This window comes from Orcinus orca, chromosome 2, assembly GCF_937001465.1.
Source record: "Orcinus orca chromosome 2, mOrcOrc1.1, whole genome shotgun sequence".
NCBI classification, from domain to species: domain Eukaryota; kingdom Metazoa; phylum Chordata; class Mammalia; order Artiodactyla; family Delphinidae; genus Orcinus; species Orcinus orca.
The window spans coordinates 156265523-156280528 of record NC_064560.1 but is presented as its reverse complement, the minus strand read 5'-3'; the positions used below and the strand labels follow the sequence as shown (position 1 = coordinate 156280528).

The 15006-nt window shown below is 41.3% G+C and overlaps 1 protein-coding gene across 1 annotated transcript in view; it reads left to right on the top strand.

The window, feature by feature from the left end:
• LOC125963474 (collagen alpha-1(I) chain-like) overlaps nucleotides 1–11186 on the top strand; it is a 77252-nt gene extending 66066 nt beyond the window's left edge. Inside the window, exon 4 of the mRNA XM_049705859.1 lies at nucleotides 9553–11186. The gene's annotated coding sequence lies outside the window, so the exon portion shown is untranslated. The remainder of the gene's footprint in view (nucleotides 1–9552) is intronic.
• Nucleotides 11187–15006: the final 3820 nt, after the last annotated feature.

Sequence of the window (15006 nt, the reverse complement as noted above, 5' to 3'; positions counted from 1 at the left end):
TCTTCATCATAGTTGAGAGTTTTTTTGTGTGTGTTCTTTCAAAAGCTTTGTAAGCCATCAAACATCTGCTGACACACTATAGATAGCCCAAGAAATAATCTTTTAAAAAGGTAATTTACCTTTTCTTAAGATTCAAACTGAGAATCCCCACCCCTAACACTTTGATTCAGAGAACAGAATGGTATCCAAAGGCAAACCAGTAGTTTCATTAGGAGAAATTGTTTGAGAATTTTAAATGCTAAGGCTGGAACAGTAGTGCTTTAGACCAGTGCTGCTCAAACTACCTGTGATGAGGGACCAGGTTTTTGTCTAATCTGTTGCAGACCAATAATTTTGTAAAACACAATAAAATTGGATTACTGTGCTAGAAAAATGAAATTAAAAAACAAAAACATACTAATCATGAGAGAAAAATTAGACAAATCTCAATTAAGGGACACTGAACAGCATATCTGACCAGTTCTCCTCAAAACTGTCAAGGCCATCAAAAACAGCCAAGAGGAATCTAAGGCATTGTGACAACTAAATGTACAATGGTGTCCTGGGTGGGATTCTGGAATAGACAAAGACATTAGTGAAAACTAAGAAAATCTGAGTATAGACTTTATTAATAATAATAATGTATCAATATTGGTTCATTAATTGTAACAGAATTATTGTCTAAAAGGTTTCTAAATTCCCACTCTCAATTTCAGTACTTATCTCATTATAGTCTGTTAACAAACAGCTCATGGACTGGCACTAGCCCACGGACCACACTTCATGTAGCACTGGTCTAGGCAACTGCTTCCCAAATACCATGGTGAAATTTTCATTGGGCATACAGCCAATTAGAAAAATGAGGATAATGAATTGAGTTTTCCATAAAGCTAATTTGATGGAAAGGACCATCCTATATTCTGAGATTATCTCCTTTCCAAATATTTAGGGGTGTACGTGTTTGTGTATGTGTGTGAAACAATGGAGAGTAGATGCTAGTTGTCTTCTTTTGGATGCTTTTGCCTACAAATTATTGAAAAATGACTAAACAATAAAGATATTTATCATTTTTCATACAAGAAGCTTGCACTTAAAGGGGTTCCAAGGAAAGTCATGTGCTGTGATTCCAACAAGGTTCCTTTCATCCTTGGACTGTGTCATCTGCTGTGTGTTGGCTTGTCCCCTTAAGCTGGCTTTCCTCATGGTCCCAAGATGGCTGCAACAGTTCCAGTTGTCCCATGAAGACAACAATGTCCAAAAAAGAAAGGCTGCCAGGGGTGATTTACCATGAAACTAAAGAAGCTTAAGCTTTAGAACCCATCACTTTGACAGGCTCCTTACAAGGTCCTGGAGAGGACCCTAGCAATGCATTCACCTGGTCCTATATTTTTGTAAACTGTGAAAAAGCAAGACAATTTTACACCTTTTTCCTTAAAAAGGTCCCCCAAATTGTACAAGCTTCAATCTCTACAACCTGAATCCTACCATGAAGAGCACTTTTTCTTCATGTATCTCTCTTTTTATGAGTAAGAAAAACCTTTCCCAGAAATCCTGCATTATATCTCACTGGCTAAACCTAAGTCAAGGCTCACTCCTAAACAAATCATTGGCAAGGGAGTTGGGATTACATAATTGGCTTATACTAATCAACATTCACCCCTTGTTGCAGAAGGGGAGCCCAATTTTCCTGAATCCCCTGGCTGCTAGACACCTGAACAAAATTGGAATTCTACAAACAAGGAAGAAGAGCATGAGATTTTAATATCCTACCAATGGTGTCTGTCATAGAGAGGTTTTTTTCCCCTTAATTTTTATTTGCAAAACTAAAAGTTGGTGACACAATGTTGGTCCCCTAATTTTTAAAAAAAAACTTTACTGGACAATAAAATTTATAAATCTGGGAACTTGTAGGCAAATCAATGAAAAGAATGAACACAATTAATAACTTTAAAAGGCTTAGGTCTGGTTACTTAGAAGTAGAGCCTGAGATGGGACTGGTGAGTCATTTATTGAGCAGTGCTCTCTGGAGAAGCCTGCAAGGGAGAAGGGTAACCGGATAGGCCAGGAGTAAAAGCTAAGCAAAACCATAGGTTCAGCTGGAGTCTAGCTTCACACGGATCCCATGGGGAGCTTTGGAATGTGTCTTGCATCACAGAGTTAGTCTCCCCTTGAGGCAAAGAGCTTTGTTCCCCACATCAATCAGTTACTGGTTGGCTGAGGGTAAGTGGCTAACAACCTCCCAGGCATCTCTGGATGAGCTAGTTCTCTCTGGACTAGAACAATTCTCTGGGGAAAGGTGCAGCTGTGAGTGGTTTGCCACCAACACGCACAGCAGCTGAAGGATGGGTTGGACAACCCAGTAAAGAGGATCTGGGTGGGGCTCCAACCATGTCTAATATATGCCGTTTCATCAAGTGGTTTTCTGGTGATTAATTTCAGAGGGAAAAGTGATGGAACAGTTTTGTTCACATAAATACCTAGTATAGTGAACAGGCTGGACTCATCACTTATAATCATAAAGCAACTTAATTTTGCCTTTCACAATCCTTTCAGATTGATTAGATGGAGCTAGTCCCTCCTTTACCTCTGAATGAACTCAAGCAGTCTCACGCCTTTTCTGATCTCTTTTAGGAAACAAAAATCCTTACCATGACTTGACATCAGCAAACCACCTTTAGTTGAAGTGGAATGTCTAGGCTCTTACACTTGTCGTGCTTGCTAACCATGGTTGCTGACCCCCTAGGCGGAGAGGGGAGTGAGCAAGAGGAAGACGTAAGGAAGCCAGGAAACTTCTCATATGAATGACCTTAAACGGCCTTGAAGACTTTGTCCTGGCAGGTGTTTCAAGCTGACTCTTTCCTTTTGTGGGTAACTTCCATGGTTTCTTCAGAGAAGTCCCAATCAGAGATCTTTCACTTGTAGCTTCCTTGATCTGAGCAATCATATCTCAGGTCTGTCTGGTCTGTCTGTCTCACTCCTTCTGTAGCCCATGGGAACCTGGTGATTTTTTTCAGAGTCTCTGCTAGGCCCTCATCACCCACACCCCCAGGAAACCCTATCAGACAGTATGTGTGGAGAGGTACCCTCACCTCTCTCTCACATCTAGGTCTTGGGAAACAGGCAGCCTTAGCCCCACTAAAGTTTATTTGTATGTCAGCAGCTAGCCAGCCCACTCCCTGTTTCACTAGGCTTGAGCGAGGAGCACCTACCCACCAGCTCTACTCTTTGGTGGCACTCGGGGAATCCATATCATAGCTCTCTCCAATCCTTTCTCTCTCAACCCATCTGTGCTCTCAGCGTGGGTGAAGGATTTAAGAGCCACTTAACTCTGTGTGGTCCTCCATATTTCAATTTAAATGAATCAAAGTTGAGAATTCCCTGGCGGTCCAGTGGTTAGGACTCTGCACTTTCACTGCTGAGGGCGTGAGTTCAATCCCTAGTTGGGGAACTAAGATCCCACAAGCCACGTGGCGCAGCCAAAAAAATAAAAATAAATAAATAACTAAAAATTGCATAAAATTAAAAATTCAGTCATGCCAAGTGCTCGACAGCCACTTGATGGCTAGAGGTTAACATTTGGAAAGCGCAGATGCAGAACATCTCCATCATGGTAGACGGTTCTATTGATTCTTGAACACCTACTTTAAAGTCTCTGCATGGTGGTCTGTCTTAGAACTTTGGGTATCTGAAACATCACACCATAAAGCCTCAAGCAAAGCCTCATAAACGGTTGCACATACATTTAAAAATGTGAGATGTATTAATATAACTACATAGGATTTTCCCGCGAATCTCATTTCACGTGTGGTAATTATTACATTCTTAAAGTTGTAAAAATGTTACAAGGACTACTTCAATCCTTCAGCTTATATTCAATTAATATGCTATAATTTATCTCAGAGAACATATTTTCATATCATTTAATAGTGTTTATATTTGCTGAGTTTGCACTTTTGAAATTATTCTCTGTAATATTTTATGTCCAAGGCAACAATAGTTTCAAAATGGTTCATTGAGGGAGTTCTTTGGTGGCCTAGTGGTTAAGATTCAGGGCTTTCACTGTCGTGCCCCGGGTTCAATCCCTGGTCGGGGAACTGAGATCCTGCAAGACGCACAGTGTGGCTAAATAAATAAATAAAATAAAAATGGTTCATTGAAGTGTAAATATAGTAATGAAAATAATAATATAAATGCTATTATTGAGAACAACCAAATAAATGTAAAAAATGATCAGGAATCTAAAACAGAGAATGTGAGTCTAGTCATGCTGCGACAAGTGAATTGTGAGTATACTGATTTCCCACAAGTAACCAAATATAAGAAGTATAGACAGGAAATAAGATAAATCTTTGAAATTGAATGATAGTCATTCATCAGTTTATTCTCTAGTTCTCAGCATGTTGTCTCCTTCAAACTTTGTCAAATAGTAGCACTGTATCCTTTGTGCAATGTTCAAACAAAGCATCATGACCACTCATATGAACCAACCATCTGTCCTATTCCAAAACAAACAGAAAATAATGTTCTCCAATATGAAAACAATAAAATTTGCTGCTAGATTAAAACAATGCCTATGTTCATTCTTATGAGTCATTAAAAGTAGGTGCATGTCATGGCATTGCTGAACAATAGTTGCAAAGCAAATGACAAGAATCATATTCAGAGAGAAGACTGAAAAAGCTATTGGCAAATCCTTTAATGAATGACTCTATTGTAGATGCTACTAACAAAGGCACGCATGGTGGAAGAGCAGTTACTATCCGTTGTGGATACTAGTACTTCACAGAGGAGGAAATCGCTGATGAGAATTGGGGTACAAATCAGCCCTTGGCATATTGTGATATAATATGTGCATGAGAAGTTCTGGGTGACTTTTTGTTCTCCTTATCCCTGAAAACCCATGCTAATCATTCATTTGGTCAAAGTTCTGTGAGTCATAATCTTAACAGGACATAAGTGTGTTGAGATCAGCACTGACAAAGCACCAGACAGGTATGTGACAAGAATGATATTTAAATAAAAGAGGCTGCACCTGAATGCCAATTCACATTGTATTTTATTCAGAGAGAATAGTAGGCAGTTTTACACATACCCACGCACACACACACACACACACATACACACCCTGTTGTTTCTGTTTCTCTGGAGAACCTTGATTAATACAAGCCCCTTTGTGACCTCTGGGAAGGTAGACCCCCATGCCCTGTGGTATGGTATTTGTCCAGGTCCAGAAGTGACAGGAGGCACCAGAACTCCCAGGCACAGGGATGGTTGGCCTGGACGCAGGATCACAGCAAGGGGGGTGACCCAGCCCTCCCAGTGAGAGGTTGGTCTGACCCAGGGAGCAGAACCACGTGGGCTGCAGTGGAGTTGGGTGGCTTTGGTTGTGGCTAAGGTAGAATAAATAGCTAAGGGTTCAGGACGTGGCATCCAAGGAAATCTCAGGAGCATAAACTGTATCTGAAACTGACCTGAAGCTAACTTCAAGCACCAATTATCTAGATTTTTAATGATGAAGGTAAAACATCAGGATTTCTTCAGAAAACTGCATTGTGTGCTATTGGCTCAATCACCAAGACCTTAGATTTTCACTAACTCCTGATGATTCTTCAGATATCTGGGAGATAAACCAAGGATGTATTATTCAGCCTATTTTAAATCACATTCAAAAGCTGCAACAGTGAATCAATCACTTCCAGAGTCTACTGTGACCAAAGAATGTATTAAGAATCCATTTACCTCACCTCCCCTAAATGAACGCGTTCAAACTTCAATGGTGGAGTGTGACATGCTACGGTTCTGGCATCTGATGGAGCCCTAAAATAGTTTTCTACTTCTGTATAACGGATAGCCCCCAACCTTAGTGGCCTAAAACAACAATAACCACATATTTGTTTACAATTCTGCAATTTGGACAGGCCTCAGCAGGGACAGCTTGTCTCTGAGCTGTTTGGTGTTGCCTGGGATGGCCTGACTAAGGGCTGGGCTGCAGGTTTCCCCACTATCAGAAAGCAAAGCGTTCCTATGAAACCTTTTGTAAGCCAAAACGGCATAAAGAAGAGAAGCAATTACCTTAGGACACATCTTGCTAAAGAATGCACAGACACAGTTCAAAGATATGGAGGCTCAATGCTGAGATGCTGAGTGTAGCTCCCAGGGGGAGAGCTTGGTCGTGCCCCACTTGCTGCTCGGGGTGCGTGCTACCTGTATAGGGCTGCTGCAAAATGAAGGCTGAACGCTAGTTTAACTTTTCACCTTTTTTGCTAAAAGCAAAATCCCCTTTGGATTTCTTTGGGTTAGAGGAAACAAGTGAGTTCTAGGTGTACGTCTTTCGTAAAAGCGAAGTGACGTAAAGCGAAATTTTGAGAGGCAGGCAGGGGATAACTCTGAGAATGGTCTTATTCACATAGCTGGCAGTCGGTTCTGGCTGTCGGCTGGGAGCATGACTGGGGCTGTCTCTGGGACACCTAGGTTCTCCTCAACATGGCCGGCTTGAACATTCTTAGAGCGAAAAGGCTGCGTTCCAAACGGGCTTCCCTGGTGGCGCAGTGGTTGAGAGTCCGCCTGCTGATGCAGGGGACACGGGTTCGTGCCCCGGTCCGCGAAGATCCCACATGCCGCGGAGCGGCTAGGCCCGTGAGCCATGGCCGCTGAGCCTGCGCGTCCGGAGCCTGTGCTCTGCAGCGGCAGAGGCCACAACAGTGAGAGGCCCGCGTACTGCAAAAAAACAAAACAAAACAAAACAAAAAACAAAAAAAAAAACACGGAGCATTTCGAAGGGGAAAACTATGTAGAGGATGGAGGAGATTTCACCTCTTAATGAGAGGAGTAGCAGAGGATTACTGCAAATGGCTGTGGGATGGGGGGTGTTGATGTTTGTAAATTGGGGTCCACATCTATCCAACTAATAGCGAGAATTATCTGAAAGAAAAACCAACACTTGCCGCTATTAGCCACCTATCATTGTGAGTTTGGGTTTTCTAACTGAGTTAGAAATAAACAGTAAGAAAAGAAACCAATGTGATCTATAACTCAAGTTATCCACTCTGACCCTGGCTTGACAAAAATTGCATACAATCCTTAAAAATCTGAAATTATCATCATAAATTTTGAATATTACTTTTTACTAGTGAGGAATCTTTTAAAATTTTCACCTAAATTTTTCAGTTCACAAATATGCCAAACACTGATAAGGGGTCAAATGAGGCTGAAAGTGTAAGAAAAACTGCCTTATGCACATCTGTGAAAAAATCACAGAGAAAATGGTCTCATCTGACCTTCTAAGATTTAAATATCAACTCACTGTTGAGGATCCTGAAAGCAAGAGACATTGCCATACTAACAGATAAGATATTTCACAAGGACTCGATACAGGATCCAGGAAGGCTATGAGTACATTAAAGGCAATTAGAGACACAAGCCATCATCACAATTATGTTCCCAGTTCATGCTCCCAGATATCTCACTGGGTATTTAAATATTAAAATCTAAAAACTTGCCCTTGGGGGCTTCCCTGGTGGCGCAGTGGTTAAGAATCCGCCCACCAATGCAGGGGACATGGGTTCGAGCTCTGGTCCGGGAAGATCCCACATGCCGCGGAGCAGCTAATCCCGTGCGCCACAACTACTGAGCCTGTGCTCTACAGCCTGCGAGCCACAACTACTGAGCCCACGCGCCACAACTACTGAAGCCCGTGTGCCTAGAGCCTGTGCTCCACAACACGAGAAGCCACTGCAATGAGAAGCCTGTGCACCGCAACGAGGAGTGGCCCCACTCTCCGCAACCAGAGAGAAGCCCGCGCGCAGCAAAGAAGACCCAACACAGCCAAAAATAAAAAAATAAAGTTAATTAATTAAAAAAAAAAACTTGCCCTTGGGACTTCCCTGGTGGTCCAGTGGTAAAGAATCCACCTTACAATGCAGGGGACGACACGGGTTCCATCTCTGGTCGGGGAACTAAGATCCCACATGCCCGGGGCAACTAAGCCCGCGTGCCACAGCTACTGAGCTCGCACACCTCAACTAGAGCCTGCATGCTGCAAACTACAGAGCCCACACACCCTGGAGCCTGCACGCCACAACTAGAGAGAAGCCCGCACACCACAACGGAGAGCCTGCGTACCGCAACTAAGACCCAATGCAGCCAAAAATAAATAAATCTTAAAAAAAAAAAAAAATCTGCGCTTCCATTGCAGGGACCCTGGGTTCCATCCCTGGTTGGGGAACAAAGATCCCCCATGCCGCATAGTGCAGCCAAAAATAAAATAAAATTAAAAATAAAAATAAATAAAAATGTGCCCTTCCCCTAAATGAGTAAGATCAATAGATAATCAATAGAGATTAGAATAAAAAATTTGAAGATCGATTTGTCTTGGCTTTGGGAATGGGAATTCTGATAATAATAATGATCAGCGTGCACATGTTTACTGAGTTCTAAGCATAATGCTAAGCACTTACTTTCATTCTAACCTTACTATTATTACTGTCTTAGATTCAGTCTGTTTGTGCTGCTTTAACAGAAATACCATAGAATGGGTAGGTTATAAACAACAAAAATTTAGTTCTCACAGTTCTGGAGCCTGGAAGTTTGAAATGAGGGTGCCAGTATGGTTGAGTTCTGGTGAAAGCCCTCTCTCTGGTGGCAGACTTCTAGTTACATCCTGAATGGAAGAGAGCAGAGAGAAGCAAGCTCTCTCGTGAGTCATGTAAGAACACTAATCCCATTCATGAGATTAGCTCCATCCTCATGACCTCATCTAATCCTAACTACCTCCCAATACCATCATGCTGGGGTATAAGGGTAGGGTTTCAACATATGACTATTAGGGGGACACAAACATTCATCCCTGCAACGTAGGATCACTGTTCCCAGTTAACAGATGAGAAAACTGAGCAGAAAAATGTTGAGTAAATTGCCATGTTGAATAAATTGCGCTGATACTTGATAGTTTTATAGGTCCAAATTGAGTGTGTCTTACTCCAATCCATACCTTTAGCATAATGCCACACAGGAAAGGTTCTGTGGGCTGTTGGAAATAAAGAGCCTCCCCAAGAGGCTGGGAGTGATGCTTCCACTGGAAATAAAAGATAAACTCAGAGAAGGGAGAAAATAGACAAATCAACAAGAAGTCTGCAATTGTGATTCATAAACATCTAGGACAGAGTTCATTTATTTGATCATGAAAGAAAAAGACAGCCCCTGGGAGCCCAGCAAGAGCATCAGAGGGCACAGAAAGGATTAATGAGAGGAGTTTTCAGGCATCATAAATGGACAAATTTTCACAAGGTCCAAACTATGGCAGCATGCAGAACAGAGAGAGAAAAGGGCTGAATTATACTTTATGTCAATTAAATATATTCCTCTTAAACTCAGTGGTAAAGGTTGAGTTCCAGATTTCAGATTCTTGGAATTTGGGGAGAGAAGGGATTACACCAACTCAGGCATATTATATAAGATTATTTAAGTGGAAAAACTGGGGCAAATTCGAACTGATATGGGTAATACAAGAAGAAGTTCTTCCATCTGTAATTCCCATGGAAGAGTTTGTGGACTTTGCAAACTCTCTGCTTGCAGATACTACAACACCATGGCCTCACAGATTGCTGGAAAGTGTACACCTCACAAAAGGGACGATTACTTCTATTAACATGGATGAATAAGAAGACTGAAAACAGGATTCTCTTGGGCTCTAAACACCTGAGGTAAGTTCAGTTATGTAAACCGAATCAGATAGAGCTTACAATAAACCCAAGAGTTACCCTGAACTGCTGGATTATTTAACGGAAGAATTAACAAAATGCTTTGCTGATTTTTCTAATAGTTACTACAACCTTCTGAAATTAATAATTTAATAAATCCCATAGAATGAATAAATGTGCTTTTTTATTCAATTCTCTAGAAGAGTTTGCATTGAATGTTTGTTAGAACTTGTCCTCAAAATTATCTGGAGCAGTTGTTTTCTTTACGAGAATCTCATTTGAAATTACCAATTCCATGTGTTTAAAGGAATACACAGTGTTGGGTTTGGAATTTTTGTTAATTTTGGTAAATTACTTTTTTACTAGGCATTTGTTCATTTATATTTATTTAAAAATGAGTTTTTCTCTTAACTTCTTTCTAATCTCTGCTGCCCCTTGTGTTATGTCCCAGTTATTTCCAGTATAGTGTTTTTGCACCCTTTCCCTTTTTTAAACTAATCTTCCAAAGGTATGTTAATTTTATTAGTCATTTCAAAGAACCAATTTTTTGCTTTTTGATTCTTTTTTTACCTTTGTTTTCTATTTCATTAATTTCTACTTTATTAGTTCCATACTTCTACTACTCCTGGGTTTATTCTGTTGTTACACTAATAACTTTTAAATTAGCCACTTACGGGGACTTCCCTGGTGGTCCAATGGCAAAGAATCTGCCTTCCAACGCAGGGGACACAGGTTCGATCCCTGGTCGGGGAACTAAGATCCTACATGCCATGGGGCAACTAAGCTCACGTGCCACAACTACTGAGCTCGCACGCCTCAACTAGAGCCTGTGTTCTGCAAACTGCAGAGCCCACGCGCTCTGGAACCCACGCATTACAACTAGAGAAGAGAAAACCTGCACACCACAACTAGAGAGACACCCGCGCGCTGCAACAAAAGATCCCGCCTGCATCAACGAAGATCCCGCGTGCCACAACGAAGACCCGATGCAGCCCAAAAAATAAATAAATAAATAAATAAATAAAATTAGCTCATTAATTTTCTGTCTTTTGGCTTTTCTAAATTATCCATTTAAGATTATAAGTTTCCCTCTATGCATTGCTATAGCTGAATCTCCAAAATTTTTATATGTTGCATTTGTTTTTATTTTTCAGTTCTATGTATTTTAAATTTCCCATTATGATTTCTTTTTTTACCTGTGAATAATTTTGCAGTTTATTTTAAAGTTTGCTAATGTATAAGATTTTCATGATCATCTTTTTACAAATTGATTTGCATTTTAAATGCATTGTGGTCAGAAATTGCAGTTCCAATTCCTCAAAATGTATTGACACAAGTTGTGGACTATTAAGTAGTCAAATTTCACAAGGATCTGTATGGCATGAAAAGAATGTGCATTCTCCAATTGTTTTATGGGGTCCTATATATGTCCGTTAGATTGAGTTTGTTAACTGTATTATTCAAAATATATTTATCTTTACTGATATTTTCATCTATTTGATCTATTCATTACTGGGTGAATGAATTAAAATCTTTCACTATCATGGGAGATTTCTCTTTCTCCTTGTAGTTTTATCAATTTTTTAGCCATATATTTTGAAGCTATATTATTAAGTACATTCAAATTTAGAATTGTTATAAACATTCTTCTTGTTAATTTGTGTGTGTATGGTATTATATATATATATATATATACACATATATATATACCCGTACAAGTATACACACACACACACACACACACACACACACACAAACACACACATGCTTGTGGTAACCGTCTTCCAAGATAGCCTCTATGGTCCCTACCTTCTGGTATTCACACCCAAGTGCAGTCCCCTCTCATTGTGCCTGCATTGGTCTGTGTGAACAGTAGAATACAGCAGAAGTGATAGTGTGTCACTTTTGAAATTAAATTATATAAGAATATGATTGCCATTTGGGGTGCTCTCTTGTGCTCCCTCTCACTTTCCTTCTTTCTATCACTCCCATCACATTCTCTGGGGGGAGCAAGTTGCCATGCATTAGCAACCCTATGGGAGAGGCCCACGTGGTGGGAACTAAAGCCTCTGGTCAGTTATCAGCAAAGAACTGAAACCTGCCAGCAACCATGACGGTGAGCTTGGGATGGGATTCTCCAGCCCCAGTCAAACCTTGAGATGACTGCAGTCTCATGAGAGACCCTGATCTAGAACCACCTAGGTAAGCCACTCCTCGATTCCTTATTCCCATCTTCAGTGAAACAGGGAGATACTACCATTTCAAACAACAATCATGAAGAACGTTTGCCAAACACTTTCAAATTTGAACAGAAATGGTGGGAGAGCCTTGGACCTCAGGTCGGGTATATGTATTTCTGAGAATAGGTGACAATTCCAAAGAGTCTTTGATTAAAGCACCAAGATTAAGGGGTGAGGGGAGACCATGGGATAAGCAGTGGTTGCCCCAAACGAGATGCCAATTTTGCAATGTGAAGTGGCAGAGGAGGGATAGCTGAAGGAGAGACCATGATAGCAATAAGTTGTTTTGTCTATAACCTGGTCTAGAGCTGAGAAAAAGAAAGAGAGTTTAAGGGATTTTCCAGAGGTTAAGGGATTTTACTGTATACCACACTAACCTCCTGAATGCTAAATATGAAGAGTATATGAACGCTTAGGAAAGAGGAAGTTGTAATTATAGGAACGTGAAAACTACCCAATTTTTCTTGACCTCCTCCCCCAACAAATCTCCCCCTGCTGACATCAGAAATAAACCATCCAGGGTCTATGCATATATACTGGAGGAAGAAAGAAAAGAGTAAACGAATGTAATCAAACTGCAGACAAAGAATATGTATAAAAGAGGAATTATCCAGGCTTCCCTGGTGGCTCAGCGGTTAAGAATCTGCCTGCCAATGCAGGGGACATGGGTTCGAGCCCTGGTCCGGGAAGATCCCACATGCTGCGGAGCAACTAAGCCCGTGCGTCACAACTACTGAGCCTGCGCTCTAGAGCCTGTGAGCCACAACTACTAAAGCTCACGTGCCTAGAGCCCGTGCTCCGCAACAAGAGAAGCCACAGCAATGAAAATCCTGCTCACCGCAAGGAAGAGTAGCTCCCAGTCACCGCAACTAGAGAAAGCCCGCATGTAGCAATGAAGACCCAACGCGGCCAAAAATAAATTAATTTAAAAAATTTAAAAAGAGGAGTTATCCAAGGAAACAGAGGAAGGGTTCAAAAAACAATAGGGCAAGGCATCAGAGCTCAAGGGAAATGGTGGGATAGAAACAGAAAAATCATTACCAAAAAACACTACATGATAAATAAAAGTGGAAAAAACACAATCAAAAACATAACAAAGGACATAAATGACAGGCTTTTTTAAAGTCCCAGAAAGAGATGGAAAAGGGCAGTGATATAAAAACATTAGAGAAGATGAGAGATATAGCAGTCAAAGGAGCTCTAACAGACACATAATTGATATTCCCAAAGAATAGAACCAAACAAATAAATTAAAATTTTTTTTTCCAAACACTGATAGAAGAAAACCATTCCAAATAAAGATTCGAGTCTTCAGGACAAAAAGCCATAAGATGACCAAGAAAAACTGAGGTTTTACCCCAAATCAAGATATATTCTAATGAAGGGAAAAGGACCAATCCAGACAGAGAAAAGCAAAAAAGAAAAAGTTACACACAAGAGAGAAAAACCCAGTGGCAAAAATCATCTGCTCCAGAAGACAGCAGAACCAGGTCTGGAGAGTTCTATAAGAAAGTGTGACCTAAAAGTTTACATTAAAAAAAGAATTTCTTTTCACAAATTTGCTCTTCATAAATAAAAGTAGAAGACAAATACTCTCCAGCACGAGAGAGCTCAAACAAAACAAAAACTATGAGCTCTTCTTGAAAAAGAAGACAAAACAAAACTCTTTGATAATAAAATGCAGTCATGTGAGAGAGAGTAGAACCAAACAATGGATTTTAGAAAAGAAAGAGCCCTGGTAAAATGACTGATGGTGACTGTAGACTATGGTGACAGACTACCTGGGCTTGAATCACATCTCTCTGTGACCTTGGACAAGTCATTTAAGCTCTCTGTACCTAAGTCTCCTCATAGCAAAATGCAGACAATAGTTGAACTGAAGTCTTAAGATTTTCTAAGATTTCATTTGGCTCATGTGTAAAATGCACTTAGAACAGTGTCTGGTACAGAAAAAGCTGTGAGCTGTATAGGTGAAGCTATATTTCATTTTAGTAATAAGGCTAAACCACTAGTGAGGGTTTGTTGCTACACATCAGAATATTGGGTACCTCACAGAATTGCCAAGAAGGCTACATAGCAACCTCGAAGTCTTCATAGCCAAGAACTTCCAAAATAATGCTTCAAGACTGGTCTAGGGAATACCCTGGCGGTCCAGTGGTTAGGACTCCATGCTTCTGCTGCAGGGAGCACAGGTTCGACCTCTGATCTGGAAACGAAGATCCTGCAAGCCACATGGCGTGGCCAAAAAAAAAGACTGGTCTAGTGAGGACAGGCCTGTTGCTACTAGCAAGCAAGCACTGGAAGCTGCAGCTTACGACCCTAACACCCCTGGCACTAGACACTGGAGTCTATCACTAGCAGTGCTGCCCCTGGCGCTCCTGAAACTTGCGCTCGCTGCAATGGCCACCAGAGAGTGAACCTGATGGGTGAGCCTTGATCACATGCCGCACCCAAGGTGCCAGGGACACTGGGAAGTAAGTATTAGCACTTTCAGCTTTGTAGAGGCAGGTGGGCTCTGTCTCCTACCAAGATACATGTGAAAGAGAATTTCCCAAGCACAATACAGGATGCAGATGCTGGGCAACCTAAAAGAATGACCTATCTCCTCTACAGTAAAATAAGTCAATATAGGGCATGAGCCCTATACACAGAATGCCTAGGGGCAAACACTCTGCAACTGTGGCCAAGTTAATTAAGCTGTAGGAGCCTCTGTTTCATCTGTAAATGGAGAAATTAATAGTACCATTCTCATAGTGCTGTCCTGATTCAATGACTTAATTCATTCAATAAGTTAATTCAGGGCTTCCCTTCCCTGGTGGCGCAGTGGTTGGGAGTCCGCCTGCCGATGCAGGGGACGCGGGTTCGTGCCCCGATCCGGGAGGATCCCACATGCCGCGGAGCGGCTGGGCCCGTGAGCCATGGCCGCTGAGCCTGCGCGTCCGGAGCCTGTGCTCCGCAGCGGGAGAGGCCACAACAGTGAGAGGCCCGCGTACCGCAAAGTTAATTCAAGTACTCAGTAAATGTTAGATATATTAAAGTAATTCTTTTTTGTCTTCTTCTCCTCCTCCTTCCCCTCTTCTCCCTCTGCC